The 20,177-nt window shown below is 32.8% G+C and overlaps 1 protein-coding gene across 1 annotated transcript in view; it reads right to left on the bottom strand.

Moving 5' to 3' along the window:
* The window catches only part of LOC113239058 (UDP-glucuronosyltransferase 2C1), a 100,761-nt gene extending 86,357 nt beyond the window's left edge, over positions 1 to 14,404 (bottom strand). The window contains exon 1 of the mRNA XM_026475927.1: positions 14,280 to 14,404. The gene's annotated coding sequence lies outside the window, so the exon portion shown is untranslated. The remainder of the gene's footprint in view (positions 1 to 14,279) is intronic.
* Between the last annotated feature and the right edge of the window lie 5,773 nt (positions 14,405 to 20,177).

Below are 20,177 nucleotides of genomic sequence, written 5' to 3'. Positions count from 1 at the left end.
TTGAAAGGTAAGTAAGGGTGATGGTGAATTTACAGGTATATGGAACTTGTCAAGTTGATGAGTGCAGTGGCATTAGTAGTATTAGTCGCTTACGACCAGGCGCACGACTTGCTCGTTTCGTCTTTTATTTTATTTATTATTTTAGATAACTTGATTCATAATTTGTTAGTAATCCTGGTCCTGCGAAGCCTTAAAAATACATGTTGCAATTCAAAATAACATCAGACTAATAAAAAATTACTTTACGTTTACAGCAAAAACGTTTTTGATGTCTGAACCCCACGGGAAAACACATAAAAGTCACTGCACGTAGTTTTCTGAGCTCATCTATCCTCATATACCCACTTTCCTGTCACCAAAACCTTTATTTTTTATGTAAACCTAAAATAGTTTTTTTTGTGTTTTATAAAAATATCATTCATCACAACACTAAAATATAGTACCTATAGAATAGAAGAATGATACTGTGCTATTTTTAAGTTATTTCTAGTTACCTAACAACTAGCTTTTTTCATTCAAGTTTTAGATTCTATCTTAGGAATTTATGCCATGAATAACTTAAAACTAAATGCATCAAACAGTTACAGGTATAATACCTTTACAACTGACAACTTCAATTAAAATTAAACAAAAGAGAACTAACAACAACAATAACAAAATATACAAATAAAAACACATTTGGCTTGTTAGAAAAAGTACTATCACTGTCAGTATTAGGGTATGAGCTAGCGTAAGAACGTATCTTCTGCACGTGTAAAATTTCTCCTAAACAACAACTCTAGACACACCCTGAAAACCTAAAAAGACAATTTGTACCTTACTGCTAAAGTACAATAAATATATTTTATACTAAAATTGTTAGGTATTTGCAGTATGGGCAAGCAAAAGCACGTCTTCTATTACAATTAGATTTACGGTCACGCTGTTATTAACAACAAGGTGACCCAAATTAAAAAAAAAAACATAGAAGATTTGAAAGATCTTTTGAAAGCAAAGGACCCGTAATTGAGAACAACTGAGATCGGTTTGTTACAATTAATCCGTGCTAGTTATGCGATCATTTAAAAATGTCGTAACAGTATCCGTTTTATAAATTATCTTAAAAATCTCGGTCACGTAAATAGTTTATTATTCGGAAGATTATCCGTACGGCCTCGAAGACCACTTTCGAGGTTCGCACATTACGTAACGATTAATTAAGCGAATATTCGAAGCAATTATACGATTTTTACAACAACATGATCTTTGAAGAAATGTGATGTTAACTTAGAAAATGGGACAACATGGTTATTTTTTAATTTATTTAAGGACAACCAGTGGTACATACAAATAAATTTTAGGAATAAATAAGACTTAACACGTAAAATTTAAATGCACTATCTATATGTGCCGCAACAAACAAAGAAAACATAAAAAAACCAATTGCAGAAAGTAGAATAAAAAAAAAACAAAGAATAAAAATCAATGTTACGAGTTACGAGTTAATGAGACTTGTAACTTTATACACTGATATTGAAGTGAAAAAGTCATTAACTGAAAACCGACACTGAAAAATATAAATTAATAGAAGTTTCTCATTAATTATTACAAACTTTTAATTTTTTGTAAATATAATAATAATAATCCTCACACTAAGGAAACCCTGTATCGCAGGTGCCCTGGAAACACACACAGACAACCACAATTACACCTAAACTCACGAAAGAAATAAATGTAGGCCATACAAATATTTCTCTGGGCTCGGGAATCGAACCCGGAACCTCTGCGTAGCAGACCAGCATGCTAACCGTTTGGCTACGGAGGCAGTCAAATCTGGTACCCATGGTATAACAAAGTCACATGTGATCAGATCATACATCAAAATTGCTTTTATTACATGACAATCATAAAAATAATACGCACTATACTATCTTTAACTCTCCTATTATAAGAGTAAAAAAGTTATCGCCAAATTCGTTCATAGAATCTTTACTTTAAGCCTATTTCCTAAAAAAATTTAATTTTAGCAATATTACACCAAAGGCATGCTTGGTGTAATATTGAGTGAATCTACTTGAGTGCGGAGTTCTTGCCCTGTAATTGACTTCACATTTCTTTCGTGTTGAAGTACGTTCTCATTTCCAATTCTAATTTGGCATTTCAAAGCACAACACATCGTCTGATCATTCAATTACCTATTATAGAGCCTTTGCAAATATCAGACAGAGTACTACACTGTGATATAAAAAAGATAAACATCTTAAACAAAAAATAAAAACCTTTTAGTGACTTCAAAATGTTAATTTCATTTAAAACATCTCAAGTTCATACGCTAGAACACGTATATCAATCAATATCTGAATAAGTTTTATTATTATTATTACCATATTAACCCATAACAAAACAACTTATTAAAGACTTAACTTTTATCTTCTCCACCGTACAGTTTTTTTTTGTAAGGCGGAGAAGATTTACATAGATTCCTGTGGGGTATCTATAAAATAGTTATATTAGCTTTAAACTCATACTATTGTAGGTAAATATATAAGGTATGTAACATACATGAAAAAAGCAAATATTTAAATTATATTCAAAAAGATACAGCCATATAATTAAGTTAACTCAAAAATCGCAAAACAATCATTACATATATACATCGACAAACAAATCAAAGGCAACATGGGATATCATCAATAATAACAAGCAGATAAATCCAAAGGCAACAGTAAGTAAAATCATAGTAAACGGAATATGCATCACAGATCCAAAAAGCATAGCTCAAAAATTTAATGACAATTTCATTGACCAGGTAAAGGCACTTAAACCTTATAGAACAGTGTTTAAAAACACATGCAATTTCAATTCCCCCAAATCTGTTTTTATGAAACCCACTAATCACTTTGAAATATGTCAAATCATTAGAAATCTAAAAAATACTTGTAGTACTGGTGAATGTAAATGGTATCCACAAAAAGTATATATAAATATCCACAAAAGTGTTAAAGTATGTATGTGATATTATTTCCCCTCCTTTAAGCTACATTATAAATCAATCCATTCAACAAGGGATATTTCGAAAAGAGTTAAAAACGACAGTAATAAAACCTCTCTACAAAAAAGGTGATAATGGCGAATTAGGGAACTTTAGGCCAGTTGCTTTAATTCCAGTAATGTCCAAGATTTTCGAAAGAGTAATATTTAATAACCTGTACTCATATCTAGAAAAAAATAATATATTGATAGACCAACAGAAAGGCTTCCGTAAGAATAATTCCATCAATTTGGCTATCTACGAATTTCTTGATAAAATATATTCTAGGATGGACAGAGGTCAGCCCGTTTCATCATTATACATGGATCTAACCAAGACATTTGATTATGTAAATCATAACACGCTTTTGCATAAATTGTGGGTATACGGTGTAAGAGGCAATGCCCAGGAACTAATAAAATCCTACCTTAAAAATAGACTTCAGTCAACACACATTAATAAAGTATGTCCCGTGTCAAAAATTGAGAAGTTTTATGCATCATTACAGAGAATAGTAAGTCAAGGAGTACCTCAAGGTAAAGTATTGGGACCATTAAACATTCTTAATATACATAAATGACATTCCTAAATCAATTAACGACCCTATGATATTGTTTGCGGATGATTATACGGTAATTCATGACAATGAAACAAATATAAATACAAGTTTGAACTCTATTATTGAATGGCTTAAATATAATGATCTAGTTATAAATCTTGACAAAACTAAAGTTATGAACTTTAAACAAAGATACAATAAACCTATGCAAACTAGAGTGGTCTATGAAAGCAAGGAGGTCCGTGAAACAATGACAGTAAAGTTCTTAGGTTTATATATAGATAATAATCTAAAATGGCAAACACACCTATAATATGTATGTAGTAAGATACTAAAGTTTTCTTATGCATTGTTTAGGAAAATAGTAAATTTAAACGCTCTAGTGACCGCCTACCATGGTTATGTAGCAACCAACCTTAGGTATGGAATCATTTTTTGGAGAAATGCACCGCACATTGAACGCATATTCAAAGCCAAAAAGAGATGTATTCGGGCTATATGCGACTTGAAAAAAACAGATAGCTGTCAACCACATTTTCAAAATTTGAAAATACTGACTCTCCCATGATTATATATATTCGAAATTTCACTTTTCGTAAAGCGTCATCTTCATTTATTTGAATTCGTCACACGAGCCCGCCGTTCGTCCGCTGAAAAGTAGATCATGTAAAACTGCTTCCAAAAGAGTGTAATAGGAATGGCTACGAAGGTATATAACAAACTTCCACTTGAAATTAGGAATTGCAACGATTGTGCAGAATTTAAGAAATTATTATTTAATTACCTAAATGATTGGACATTCTATAATATTGAAGATTTCTTATAAAATTTACATTTCATATTATTAAATTTGTTATTGATTATTTTACTATTGTTATTATGTTTCATTAGTATTAGGTTGCATTAATTGGACTGCATGATTATAATATTATTACAAATTATTGCATGAGAATTACTAAAACTAAGAAAACTTTGTATGCCATAAGGCGGATCATAGTGATTCAAAATTCATTCTTGTAACAACTTCATAACCTGTGTATCACAAAGAAATAAATGATTTGATTTGATTTGATGAAAATATGTTGTATTTTTAACCGACTTCAATGTAAGGCTGCATTGTTGTTGTTTGGCGCGAATGGTTGTATTGAATTCTGAGCAAGAAAAGAATCCGCAGATTGACCCACGAGCGAAGCGAGTGGTCCAAAAATTGAATCCTGAGCATAACGAGAGTTTCAAGGCACGAGACGCAAAACAACTTTGCTGCCGAGCAAAACATACAACTTTTCACCTCACTATAGCGAGGAAAATGGTATGTGAAAAAAAGTTGAACTATAACAAATCAGTTTTTCATCACCGCTACACTCAGACTCGCTCATTTTTTGTTTCTTTTCAATTTATTACAGTACAATTGAATCCAAAGTGTTGAAATTGAAGTGATTATAATGAAAATTTGAAAAAAATAAGTTTAGTTTTGGGTGCGTTCTGAATTTACACCACATACTTTTTCTTCTTCTTTGTGTTATAACTTTAAGTAGGTAATTAACGAAATTATTTTAGTTCTTCGACAAATTAAAATAATCCAATAAAACAAAATTAGTATTACCGTTGTCAATTTAATGTCAATAATAATAAGAATAAATTATACAACGGATTAATATTATATAAATACATAATGTACTTATGACGAATCGCGTTTCGGAACGCGTCACTATTTTTTTTTGTCAAAAGAAAAAGTTTTTTTTTTCTATTTTTTTTTTTATTAAGGCTTTGACAAAGCCATCGGCCTAAACATGAAGTTTAAATATGTTTCTGTAAATATGGCCGCCACAAAGAGGATAGGCAATTTGGGCGGCGTGCTTGGATTGACTCGGGATTCCTTAAAACGGGCCGATACGGGTATTTTAGTTCGAGATTCGTATAATTTCGCGTTTTAATCTTCGATTAAGGCACAATAGCACTATCCTATTCCACTTTAAACTAGATTTCACAAAATAATTGAAAGTCAAAATAAAAACGACACTTTTCCCTCCAAAAGGTCCAGAGCGAATCCTGAAAAAGTTTATATTCGGATGCGTTCCGAATATGCATCTCATCAATTTTTATTCTTGCTTGTACTTATAATTTTGTGTGATTATTGAAATTATTTTAGTTCTTCGACGAATTAAAATAATTTAATAAACAAAATTAGTTATCGTGGTCAATTTAATATCAACCATAATATGAATAAAATATACCAACAGATCTATATTACATAAATAATGTACGACAAATCACGTACTTGAACGTGTCATTATGATTTTTTTTTCATCGAAGGAAAAATTAGGTGCACCAATAGATTATATACTAAATCTATGGGTGCACCACAATCCATCGTCAGGTTCGAATTTCAGAAACCTTTTCCAAGCTATGAGAAAGGAAGCCTTTCCGACCTAGTGAGGTGAAAAAATAATTTCTACATTATTAGGCGGGTTAGTTTAAGTTTATTTTATTTTACTTTACTTATTTATGGGTGTTTGATCAATTTCAATTTTATATTTAATGTAATTTTCCGTGACTGTATTTTAATTTTATTCAATGATTTTATGGTATTCAATTTTTATTTTACAATTTTCATTTATATTAACTTCGTCTTATTTTATTTTAATTTTAATATTTGAATTGCATCGTTCCAACCTTATTCCTAAGTTCTTTAGTAACAAACTATGGATAATTGTTTTTATCCGAAATAAAGTATTATCATTACTTTAGGCTCTCTCACCTCTCCCAAGGCCTAAAGAAATATTATTATATGTATTATGCAGTATATAAAGAGGTGGAAGGAAACACAATAGAGACGTGAGGCAGTTATAGCATAACTGACTATATGACACTTGAGGACTATAGTTCGATGACAGGCAATTTTGGAACCGAATAAGGAGTACATTTGGCTTTTGTTCTACCTATTACAGTACAGTACCTATGTCAGTGTTAGTGAAATTACAGGGACATGGGACTTGTCAATTTATACCTCAGAGTGACGGGCGCAGCGGCGGTGCCCCTCAGATCTATGCGATTTAAAACTCTGAGTGGCACTGCATCTGTTATGGACAGGTGTGTAGCTTACCATCAGGCGCATGGCTTGTTCGTTCCGTCACTTGATATTATAATAAAAAAAACATTTACTCACAGCGAGATTTACTTAAAAATGTACAATACATAAAAAATATTTTTAGATTTCTTTAAGTTCATAATTAAAAATTTCGTAATTATAAGTTCTTTATAAATAATAAAAGCCGTCATCTTCGGTCGTCGGTCTTCCTTTTCCAACCGCCCTGAGAGAAACCGAAGTCAAGGTTCTAAACGAATATCAAGACCAAATTAATTATTCCCTTAAACTTTTGCTTTAAATCCAAAGTCCCTTTCTTTGAGCACCTCGACTCATTAAGTCGGGTGCCTAAAGTTTCACAGTTCTTCTAACGCGAATAATAAAGTACTTATTAAAGAATAGTCAGCTTGAATCGTTTGAGATTAAACTGGTTTCATTCGTTAATGTGTATTTCAGTGGATTTGGAATATCGCTTTTAATATTTTTATCTAAAACCTACTTTTGATCAAAGTAAGTAGGTGAATTTGGTTGATTAGTTTCACGACATTTTTTAAGGTTAAACACCGAACAAATGAAAACGAACACGCGTGATATAAGTGACAGATAAATTCATTAACTATCATGATATATATGTATTTATAATTGATCAAAACATTGTGAGGAAAATTGAAGTCAACCCATACATACATATTCATAATTCAAAATTCGATCAATTTTGATCAATAGTACGTGACTGTACTTGACGAGTCTTGCTCATTACGAGTAAGCTCGGATCTCACTTACGCCGTACAGTCATTTGTTTGTCATTCGGTAAATCCTAACATAAGTACGAGGAAATAATTTACTTGTACCTTAAAATTATTATTAAACCTGTAAGCATCACATATTGCAAAAAAATACGTGAACTCCTGGATAATATACCGCGAAAATAAATCTTTAAACCAAGGAGCGACTAATTCTGCAATTTCACGACTTGGACCGACTATGTCACGACTTTTATAGGTGCAATGAAATCTAAGCCAGGTGCGCCGGAATAAAGTTATCCTGCCGTAGATAGTAAAACACAGCAAACTAACAAAACACACACTCTACCGTTTTGCGACTAAATGACGACTTTTTATCATCAGGCCAAATTTTAACCTACGTACACACACACTCAACATAGCCCCGCACTAGGGAAACCCTGTGTCGCAGGTGCCATGGACACACACATATTACACTCAAACTCACGAGAGAAATAAATGTAGGCCATACAAATATTTCTCCCGGCCCGGGAATCGAACCTGAGACCTCTGAGTGACAGTTCGGCATAGTAACCGTTCGGCCACGGAGGCAGTTTAAATTTTAAAATAAAATTAAAAAAAAAAAATAAATAAAATTTTAAATAATCGATTGTAGTGATACTGGAAAAATACTCGTTAATAAATAATAATACTCGACGAGGAAACGACAGCAAGTATAGACTGCTGTCTCTTAGTCACGATTACTATTCGGGTGTATACGTATTATGTATTATGCAAAATGGATTTATTCATTACCTAGGCCTAATTTTTTTTTTTTTTCGGCGGCTGCGAGTATGACGATCTCGAGGGCCTAACGGACCAATACGGGAAACGAACTTTTCTAACATGTTTCCGGTTTTAATTATATTGGGTACTGCTTCAATTCATTGCTCTGGTACCATAGTACAGATAACTTGTGTGGTGATATGGCACATTATTATAATAACCTTACTCTACACTAAAACACACAATCAAAAGCTGCTTGATAAATATATAAGAGATTTATTTTCTTACTACAAACATAGTTATGCCTCTTCAAGTACCCTCAAAACCTCTTTCTTTTACAAAGCCACGAGAAATTATGACATAAGCGAATTACGTCATATTAGCAACGAAAAGCGTGTCAGGTGCGACTGGTTAGTGACCCAATGCTAACTGATGAAAGTAAACAAATCTATCAAATTGTGCCATTCTATATGCGTGGAGTAGTACCTTCTTATCTACTTACTGTGATGATGTACATCTGTAGTAGGAACGCGTCAAATATTTAATATCTTTAATAGCAAAAATAAAAAATGAAATTTCTCAGTGCTTTTTGCTGTAAAAATATCTTTATTTATATTTGAAATGGTGATATTCATTTAACACTCCAACTAATTTGTACCATTATTAAAATCATATTATAACTGGACATATTTACTGCCTTGAAAAAAAAGTGGTCGTCAGAGGCTGGATGTGGGCGGCACAGGGAGTCTACTCTCCTTCGACGTCCGATATCCTGTCTGTATCATCCTGTTTTCACTAATGAGTCATCGTCAACTGACACGCATCCACTGCTAAAGATAAGCCTCCCCATGCATATACTAACTCTCCCGGCCCTATATTCTCGGTCTCTGTCCGACATCCGACCGAAACAATTACTGTCAAACAAGCAATGCTCGAGCAAATTAAAAGACGTATGTTGCGAATAAGGATTCATACTTGACATAGTCTTTTAATTTGCTCGAGTATTAAAAACAAATTCTCCTAAGAAGAATAAGTAAGAAACGCTATATATAAATTTTTGACACCAAAAAGAGCTTACCATAAACTACAGTAATTAATTATACATTAAAATTTCAAAAAACCCCTCTGATACAAAACAGTGTATTTCAAAAAGTCTAAAAGTCACCATTTGTACGCCAACCACTCGTAAACAAAAATGGTTCTACTGTAAGTAACTGAGGAGTTGGATAGTCTGCAGACTGGCCAGGTTGCAGCAGCAGATCAAAATTATCATATCCATAGTATATCACATTTCAAAACGATCGGACAAGTGGAATTGAAATAAATAAGATCAAACACTAAGAAAAATTTCCTTCTATACGGTTGAATTCGAACAAACCGTGGCAGACACTATGCCAACTAAGCCACGAAACGAACTAGCGGACCTTACGAATTTTTCTATGTACTTGTTGCAGATCTTCGTTTTCGGTTTTTTCTTAATGTTCGATCTTTGTATTAATTATTATTACAAACTAGTGGAGTAATTCTACAAAAATAATTGAATACTATGATGGTCAAACAATGCGATATTCAATAAACTTATAAATATTCTTTAAGCTGAAAACTCTACACTAACTGGGAAAAGAGTTGCAGTGCAGATGCAGTTGAACAGATTTCCAACAAACATAGCTAAAAACAATTGCGACCAAATTAGACTTCTCATAAGTTAAGTTTATTCGTTTAGTGGCTCGATGCCACAGATAAAAATGACAACAGGTCGGCACAACATACATTTTTCTTCCACTCTCCCTTATCAGCCGATAGGGTAGAGTGGAAGAAAAATGCATGTTGTTCCGACCACAGCATGCGTGGGATAAGGACAGTGCTTCAAATTTATAACACCTCTCTTTTTGCGACGGGGTTTAAAAAAATGCTCTTAACACAATGTTAAGAACTTTGAGAAATCCCTTAAGAATGACGTGACATGCGAAAGAAAATTCATGTGAAAAATAATCTTATATTAATGCACCTATCATTTTATCATTAAAATTTACCTTGACCTATCACAGTACTTTAGCTGTCATTAAAATTAATACAGTTATCATAAATTTTACTACGTAATAAGGTATTTGCTATCTGGATACTACGTAAGTGCGGTCTGAGATCATCGGTCCGAGTCGTGGTTGGTTCAGCAGGTGTCCATTGCCATCCACCGATGCAATGCTGCCAGTATAATGGGAACTTTTGATATAGGCACGATATAAGGCACCATAAGTTGACAAGTCTCATGTGTCTGTAATTTCACCAACACCGTTACCCGGTAATGTAATGCTGACATTACTGCTTGGCGGCAGAAATAGGTAAGTTGGCAGTATTTCCCTGGGCGAACTCTTTTTTTTTTTATAAAAAAATATTGATGCGTCTTACCTGATGGAAAGTGACGATGAGGTCGATGATGGAGCATACACACTTAAATACTCCCTATTGACTCTCGCTTTTCTTTTTTTTAAAAGGCCCAGTTATTATTTATGTTTTAGAACCTATTGACGAAGCCCAGTGCTCATTGCGGTTTTTGTGCAAATTTAATTTACTGCATCATTTTCTTTGCATTATATAAAATTCTGACAAAATATTGCGCTTACTTAATATACTATCTATAAACTAACTCAAAATCACGTAAAAGGACAAGAATTCTAACAAATCCAGTAATAACAAACATCGCTAATCGCTGATATTTAAAATGCAGCTTTTTTTATTTATTATGATTATAGAAGCATAATGATTATTTTCATAAACAAAAATCATAACCAGTACTTGATAGAATTTCGGGAGAATGTAAATTTTATACTATTATCAAATGTTTGTCGTGATGCTTATTATTTTATCTTAACATTATTTAAAAAAACCGGTCTCGAACGTTTGCCTATCGGCAATATATATTGTAGTATTTTTATTAACGATAACTTCTCCGTAATGAGTTTAAGCGTTTTGTTAAAAAAGTTTAAATTACAATACCCTAATATGTTAATGTGAAATAGAGGAGTTTATTTATAAAATCTCTCACGCTATGTGCATAACTTTGTATCTCCAACGTAACGCCGACCAGTTCCTCAACCAACCAGTTCATTTCCTGCCCGTACCGGGCTACTGGAGTGGGTGAAATTGCTAAGAAGAATACTGGTTTCTAGTGCTATGTCATTTCTCAGCAAACTATGTGACTTATTGATTGATAGGCGTCAATGTACAAGTGAAAACCGTAACCTTTAACGTAAAAGCGGTAACTTTTAACGTCACTATTTACAGTAGAAGCATCATATTTATCAAAGTAAAAATGCTATAAATATGTTCCGTATTCCGACTGTCGAGATAGATTCAAAATGTTGTGTCAAATTATTTCATAAGATAAAAAAGAACAACGATTATATTTCTATATACAGAGTATCCCATAGCTATCCTTAAAAAGACAGTAGATACTTTAAACATTGCAGATATATTTTGCTTCATGCAGACTTCATTTTATTTTTAAAAGTAAGTAAGTAATGTTGCATTCAAAGATTTTTAATAAAGTCGCTTGGCTTATCTGGATATCGAATCGACAAAATGTAAAATAAAACTTATTTTTATCTACAATTTTCAAAATATTTACCCTCTATGTCTCAGAGCCTAGGGACACCTGTATAAATAAGTATTCCTTTCTATTTTTCATTTAACTTTGAAACTAGAAGCCCGTCGACTCCAACAGAGAACTTTATAATAATAATAATAATAATAATAAACCATTTATTTCAGGCCATAGCCCATAAGATAATGGTGTTAGTTACAAAAGTTATGTTAGTATGATTACATTGAATTTTGAGATATTGACAGAAAATTTAAATATTAAAATTTGGAAAATGCGCAATTATTACTTAATTTGACCAGTTGTAATGTTTACCCAAAACTTTAAAATAATATACAACTTAAAATAAAAACTTTATAAATGCTTAAAGTTACTACAAGTAGCAGCTAGCAAAATGTCATAATATCCTTTAAATTAGTTTTCTAAGAGACAGAGAAAGTCGCACACTTATACAGTATTAAGAGATATGAAATTGAATAAATTATGCTTCGAAATGTGTTATCATATGTAGTCGCCATCGAGTATATAACCAGACTCGATGACAACCGCAAAGCTTGTTTTACGTTTACATAACGGACGATACATATGATTACTAAAAATCTTCCCAGAGAAGCCTTATTACTTGTATAAACACGAATTCCAATATACAAGATACTTCTCATTATCTGATTGATAATGTGACCGAGTGTCCCAAGAGAAGCCTCTTGCCCAATGAAAATATGAACTTTTCAATCTAAATATTGTAAGTCGTTACGGTAGATATTTGTAACTTTTATATAAAAAAGTGATCTCAAAAGTTTGTTTAGCCTCCTTTGGAGAGTTCGTTACAGGCGGCGGTCTTCTCTACGATGATTGAAACGCTGGAAGTCCTCGTGTAAGCGAAGCATAACCCAAACACAAAGTAGCTGCTGAGAATACAATGTTGAGGAGTTGCTCTCATCTATCAGCCATTTCTAACATATTATTTCCATTGTAATTACAAAATCTTAGGCAATTTTTATTAAAATCGATTAAGGAAAGTGGGTGAATTTCAATAAACCGGATTCATCCCCCATTTGCCGCCATTACAGGTGGAATCTTCTCATCAAATTTGAATGAGATCATTACTAAGATACTATCTATCCAACAAAAAAAGAATCAATGAAATCTGTGCACAAATGTCGGAGTAATGGCGTAACATATACAAGAAAATACAGTAGAATTGAGAGGAGATAACCACGTGTTTTCACTACTTGCGCGTTGTACAATTACTTATATATGCAATAAAACATAGACGGTCATAGACCCAGGCTGACTACCTACGTATAAACAGTCTACTTCTGGAATCAAATTTCTGTTGTGCAACAAGCGTCTGGATCACCTCGGTGGCCGAACACCTTTTACTTTTTTCATGCAATTCACTTAGGTAACAACTAAACTGTTTTGTTTATTTTACTTGAATTTTCGGTTTTACAACTCTACTCTCCTGTACAAAATTTTTTATCTGAAAGATTATTAATCGTCTCCATTTTTGTACAGTGATCAGCACGCTGAGCTTACACTTCAGATCATGAATCGTTCTTATCGTATGTGGCATAGAGATAATTTTAAACCTAACGCGTTTACACTAAATTTAGCAAAACGTGCTCTTTCAGAATTGTTTGACAGCTAATTGAGGCACTGCAAAAGTGGTGTAACCCACTTTAATTTCTTGTTGACAATATTACTTTAAATGGTACTAAATAGTACATTATTTTAAGCAATTATTTATCTTGTATAAAAAAAATGTTTACAAATACCAATTTATATTATTTTCAATTGCAATTAACCTTCCCTTCCTTAACCAATAAAAAAATTAATCCACTAACATTTGCACATGTGCTTAAGGTTGAATATTGTATCTAATTTTACTACATATCTGATATTCTTAAAGGGAAAGAAGTATTTTGTATCAATTGTATTTAAAGTATTCTACGTAGATTATACTAACATAAATAAGTTTTCACAAGTCACTAACTCGATAAATGAATATTTATAGCAAGAATGTTAGAAATTCATTTTTATTCCTATTAAAGATGAATAAAACATATCTCTTTAGGCTAGCAAAGTGTTCTTTGAATCGAACTTTTGATAAAATTTGACAGTTTTTTAATTAATCACTCACATAATTTAAAAGAATATAGTGAGTTTTCCTTCTATTTAATTTCCAAACCAATTTTCTTGTATTTTGATAACCGTTCTTGTGGAACAGTAAAATTTCCAATGAAAATCTTTCCGCCGGCGGCGTTTATCTAGTCTTTCAAATGCCGTCTTCAACTAAATGTTTTATCGAATTCATGTTTTAATTAAAGATTTTTTTATTGTTACGTAAAATCATATTTTTCAATAATCAATTCTTAATAATGTTAATTGTTGGAGACAAAATTCATTAAAATTAAATATTCCAGACTACAATCATTCAAACTTCCATGACACTTCATCAAAATTTCACTGCATTCCCTTTATGAAAAATACGAGCCGTTAAAGAAAAACATACTCACGCCTTCATAAGATCGAAATCCAAAAATTTAAACGTTCGCAACGGCTTGCGCGTGCGCGGCGCGCGAATTGCGGACACAGACAACCCTACCACTTCCTTCTCTCACTATGTTCCGTGCCACCACGTGTTGTTTGGCACACGCACGGGAATATTCTTGAATCGCTCGTTTGATATCTTGCGCTGATATAGGTAGGTAGTAGTAAAGCCAATAGAATTGGTGATGGTAAAGAAGGTAGTTGGGAAACGTTGCACGATGTCTATCAGTAGACATATGTAGGTGAGCTAACGGGTATTACGTAGATAATGTTTAAGAACGTTAAAGAACTCCAAACAAATACAACATAATACAAAAACGAACAAAAACCGGTGGGACATTTAATATTACTGCCTTTTGTTAGATATCTAAGTAACGTAAATGGTTTCTTTAAAACGTAAGTTTGAGGCTACGGAGAAGATGATTATTATTATAAATACCTACCTATCTGTCACTTGTATATCAAAAACAAACTAAAGTTAAAATTATAGTAGTTTATGAAAATACCTATGCAAGACAATATTACATGGGATATTTAATAGAAAATATATTGAAGGGAAAACATTTTTTAACACATTTTCTATTAAATATACTTTTGCATGAATTTTATACATCAAAGAGTGACTTATCAATAGATCCCTAAAACATTACTATCTGCAAAGAGTCTTCATAACGTAGTTATGAATTGTTACGCAAGTAATATACAAAACGAATCACGGATAAAGTCAGCAATAAATACGAGTTTTGCTTTAACTTCCGAGTGCTAAAATTTGTAAAAGAGCTTGAATTTATAAGTGTTGATTAATATTTTAACTGAATGGGCTGTTTTATCAGAAAATCATAGAAAATAATAAATATTAAAAAAAGGTAGGTACTTCATTTTTTTTCAGATGGCGCAATGCTAATTCAGAAGTTGCAATAGTGTTACTTTTAAATAGAAAACTACCGTGAGACTAAGATTTATTAACCAAACTATGAGATAACTCATGTGTTTTATCGAAATCGATTTTTTTCTCGACATGTTTCGAACCAACATCTTACTTCTTAGCGAGTAAAATAGTATTTTTACTATTTTAATAGTACAGCTTTTTACTGTTTTTGTAAAATATATCAATAGTACAGCTTTTTTCTATTCGTATTTTTAACCGACTTCAAAAAAGGAGGAGGTTCTCAATTCGACTATTTTTTTACATGTTACGCGGTTACTCATTTGTGAACCCGTTTTGATGATTCTTTTTTGTTGAAAGAGAGTACATCAGTATTGATACCATTGGTTAAATTTTAAGAAAAATATTTCACCTCTAAGGGTCGCAAACTAGGGGATGAACCCGGTTTCGCGCACTTTCCGTTAACCGATTTCAATAAAATTTGGGAAATAGATGCAATTCCGCTAACTTTTGAAGGTCGGGTTTTTTTTTTATGAAAAAGTTATTTGTGAAATAACACATTCTGATTTAGAAAAAATAAACATTACAGTTATATTGCAGCCGTATATATATTTGGGTACAAACATGCAATATTTATTAAAATATTCACTTAACTACGTATATTGTGCATTCAATGACTTCACATGTACACTTGCAGTGACTGTGCCATGAAATGTTGAAATCCATAAGGTACATCAGCTGGTAATCGAGCAGTCACGACTCCATTCAGTTGTTCACAGAATTACGACTACGAAACCGGCTCGAAATATCGGCGATCCGCATTTGTTTTGCGACTTACCTAACACGGCGGAATGTAGAATCAGACACTCAGTGAAAGAATTAGAAAGATACACATGCCACGCAATGTGACCACCTTTGTAGTTAACCAGCTAAACTTTGTGAACAATTTTTTCGGGCGTCTTGGGGTTGATTCCAGAGTTTACTGCTTACGTTCATGACAGAAAAGTTGTACAAAACTTTTCCAAGAGATGTAAGTTCCCGACCCGCATTAGGCCAGGGTCATAAACAGTCTCAAATAACTCCTTGGGGGATCTATCCGACTGCGTAGGCATTCAGCATATATCCTACAGAGCATGCCTTCAAATCACACCTTCATCTTATTCTACTAAATATCAATCAGCCTATTGCTGTCCACTGCTGGATATAAGCCGAGACGTGGTCTCCACTCGAGAACCCGTCTACTCCATCGCTCACCGGTTCTGCGACAGATGTGGCTAGCCCACTGCCACTTCAGCTTACTACATTTCTGGGCGATGTCCACAACTTTAGTCTTATAACTTCATTCCGGACTTTGTCCCTAACGAGATACCCAGCATAGACCTTTCCATAGCTCGATGAATACTCTATATATCTACTAAATAGTACTTAAATAAATGATTAGTCCCATCAGGGTAAAAGGCAATAAACCTCGTGTCAGAAAGCGTTGTCGACGCTGCCAAGTAATTGCTCTCTGATCTCCTCGTCTTTCTTTAAACTGCCAAGGGAGCAGCCAAAAGTCGAACAAAAACAAAATAGCTCGTACATAATTCCACGAAGAACTTTCAGATAAAGGAGAACACGTTTTGCAAGAAGAACTCATTGAAATAATGGCAAGGCCTAAATTAAATCTTGGCACTTAATAAGAGGCTTATGCACTAAAAATAGTCTCGGATTCGGGGGGCTACTCTCGATGTCCATCCGACATCTGTCCGAAACAATTACTGTCAAATAAGTAATATTCGACAAAATTAAAAGACAAGTATCCAGTATGAAGCTTCATTCGCATCACGCGTCTTTTCATTTGGTCAAGTATTGCTTATTTGGCAGTAATTGTTTCGGACGGATGTCGGACGGAGATCGAGAGTAGACCCCTCGGAACGAATACGAATCGGATGCAGTGCGTAAACGCGCTTAGGAAACCAACATAGTGTATGTTCTCAATTCGATTGTATTTTTGTGTGTGCATGTTACGCAGTTACTACTACATTTGCGAACTGATTTCTGAATGGAATCTGAATGAAGGTCTGTGAATGGTTCTTATTTTGTTGAAAACTGGGCACCATAGTAGTGATCGCATTCAAATTTGATGAAAATATTCCACCTTTAAATTATGTAGCAAATTAGTGGATTATATATTATTATTATATTATATACTACTAACAGTTTTGTTAACATGAGTATGACGAATAGGTGAAATATAATACCTTTTTGTATAGTAGTGTACCGATTCCAGTTGAGCGTAATCACCTACATGCGGTATCCACGTGAATGTTGCAACCAATCCCATCTACTTACCGGATACCAGTCGGAATTCGTTAAATATTCATAAAACATTTTAGAGCACTGTTCCGCATTAACATACCCGACTGACTTGTGCACAGATGTTAATTTTGCAGTCAAAGAAGCCCATAAAGGACGTGTATCAATGTAGATTCCTAAAATACGTGTACATGTGACCTATGAACTAATCAGGAAATCGACAGCTAAGTACTTGAAATAAAATTACTGCTACAAGTTATCGCCAATAGGAAATCTAATCTTATCCTTACCCCTTCATGGGTAGCAATGGCGTTAACCGTAAAATAAAATATCAGAATATGATAGTACTAGGTACCCCATTTCGCTATAGTATGTCGAAGTCAAATAATCATTTATTCCATTATTCCATTCTTTGAAAACGTCATTTTTTAAGCTACTGCTCTATCTATCGTCTGTTGAAAGGTAAAACCACACAAGTGACATTTTCTACAAAAAGTATTTAATTTATATAGTGACATTTTCTACAAAAAGTATTTAATTTATATAGTTACAGTAAGAAAGTCACTATCTTTCTGCACGTGAAACTCAATAACAAAACAGCTATAAACTGAATAAGAGTTTTATCTGCAGAAAGACAATGAATTTCTTGCAACTGGTACATAATTTGGCGACTTTTATGGAAAATTTCACTTATGTGGTTTTACCTTTAGGCAGACGATATGTAGGTAGTAGATAATAGACCACTTTAATTTTTAGGAACAGAAACAAAGACTCTTTATTAAATATGACGATACAGATGGTCTATAGGCAATGGACGAACAATAAAATTATTACTATGAGTAGTAGTATTAACTTAATATCTTTAATATATTTTCGTTCAAAGTATGTACCTGGCTATATTTTTACTGGTTCGAATTTTCTGCTTTCAAGTTATAGAAAAGTTAAAAGTAATTGATTATTATTATTAGCTACCTTTAATTAAAACATCAAGAGTTTCTGTACGTCGTGACAACCATAATCCGCATTGAATCGAATAGATACGGGTAAAAATTAAAGCCTATAAAAAAAGATAATACAATCAGATCAATTACAATCAGATGTCGACTTAATTCGGCTTCGATAATCTTTTGATTGTTCTCGACATTAAAGAACAAGGACAATAAACTTTAACATGGAGACTAAATCACTATTTTTTAAATATTTTACGAAAATTCACGAACTCATTTACTATTAAATGACATATACATAAAGACGAGTATTCAATTCTGAATGTTGGTTACGCTTATGAAATAAATAATCAAACTTGTTTCATTTGAATCACCTTCGGCCCAATAGTCATTCAACTGCTACGTACAGATTCATTTGAATTGTTATTTTTGAAAATACATACATACACTAAATTTAGCAGACTAGTCTGTCTTTTTTGAAGACGGAGTAAAATGACAGTTCATTGCGCAAAAGGGGCAACACTTTTGCGCACAGCTAGTGATTGCAGTCGATAAATATTCTATCGACTATCGAATGAATATTGGTCACGCTTATGGAATAAATAGCCGAACTTGTATCATTTGAATCATCGTCGACCATCCAATTACTAAGCACAAATTCATTTAAATTGTAATTTTTTGTAAGTTCATACATACAGTAGTACACTGTATTTAGAACTATGTTTATGAAAAATACGAAGAGATGTATTTTAAAGTTTTTCATTTCCATTCAATACTGATAATCAAATACGGCTAATTCTCGTTAAAATGTATATGAATAAAAATTGATCTCGATGCTATTAGGCCAAATGTAAAAATAAGAATAAAGAAGGCAATAACGCAATTAGTAATCTTTAAAACGTCGTAACTTTCACAATTCAGTCATTTTTGACAAAATTTTATCTTTTTTCACAATCTATCGATAAACTATCGACAACTACATAACTATTTAAAATTTTATCAAAACTGGTAACCCTACAAATGTCATTTTACTCCATCTTCAAAAAAACAGACTATATTCCTTTTGATATAACCATTCCACCTTGACTTTTCTCATAGTTTTCCCTTGTGGCTTTCCTAACCTTTTATTTTGATTTTGGCATAAAGCAGCCTAGTGGTATTTAAATTACGTAGCTCTATTGATCCTAAGCTAAAATTAAGTTCTTATAACAGCTAGATCAGATGCAGTAGAAAAAAACATAGTACATAAATAAAAATAAAGTTTATTTGTATAATTAAAATAAATTAAAAACAAATCTTACTGAAAACAATTACTTAGAACGTAATTTTGTCTAGATATATGCGTTATTATGCGTTATTATTATTCAAATTAATTGTATATTATTCTTTTTTACAATAACTTATTGTTTAATGTATGTACATACATTATATTACACATAATGGGGTATTTGGTTCATTATTATATTGCACCAACCAATAAATATACATAAACGTGCATGGATCAAAATGTCACTGATATTCACATCAAAATTAAAACGGTTAAAGGTGGAGGCAGATGCACCGTCCCCTCTTAGCACAAATACGAAATATTTGCATTGAAGTGGCAGTTCACAATCAACATCAACCCATGTATACGTCACACAACTGGGCACGGGTTTAGGCCATAGTCCACCACGCTGGGTTAACGTAGGTTGGGGACTTTATCGTCGTGGAGCATTCAGCTCACCGATCCC

The sequence above is a fragment of the Hyposmocoma kahamanoa genome, unplaced genomic scaffold (assembly GCF_003589595.1).
Source record: "Hyposmocoma kahamanoa isolate Upper Pololo Valley unplaced genomic scaffold, ASM358959v1 114, whole genome shotgun sequence".
NCBI lineage: Eukaryota > Metazoa > Arthropoda > Insecta > Lepidoptera > Cosmopterigidae > Hyposmocoma > Hyposmocoma kahamanoa.
Note: the sequence above shows the minus strand (reverse complement) of the source record. Positions and strands in the feature narration are given on the sequence as shown.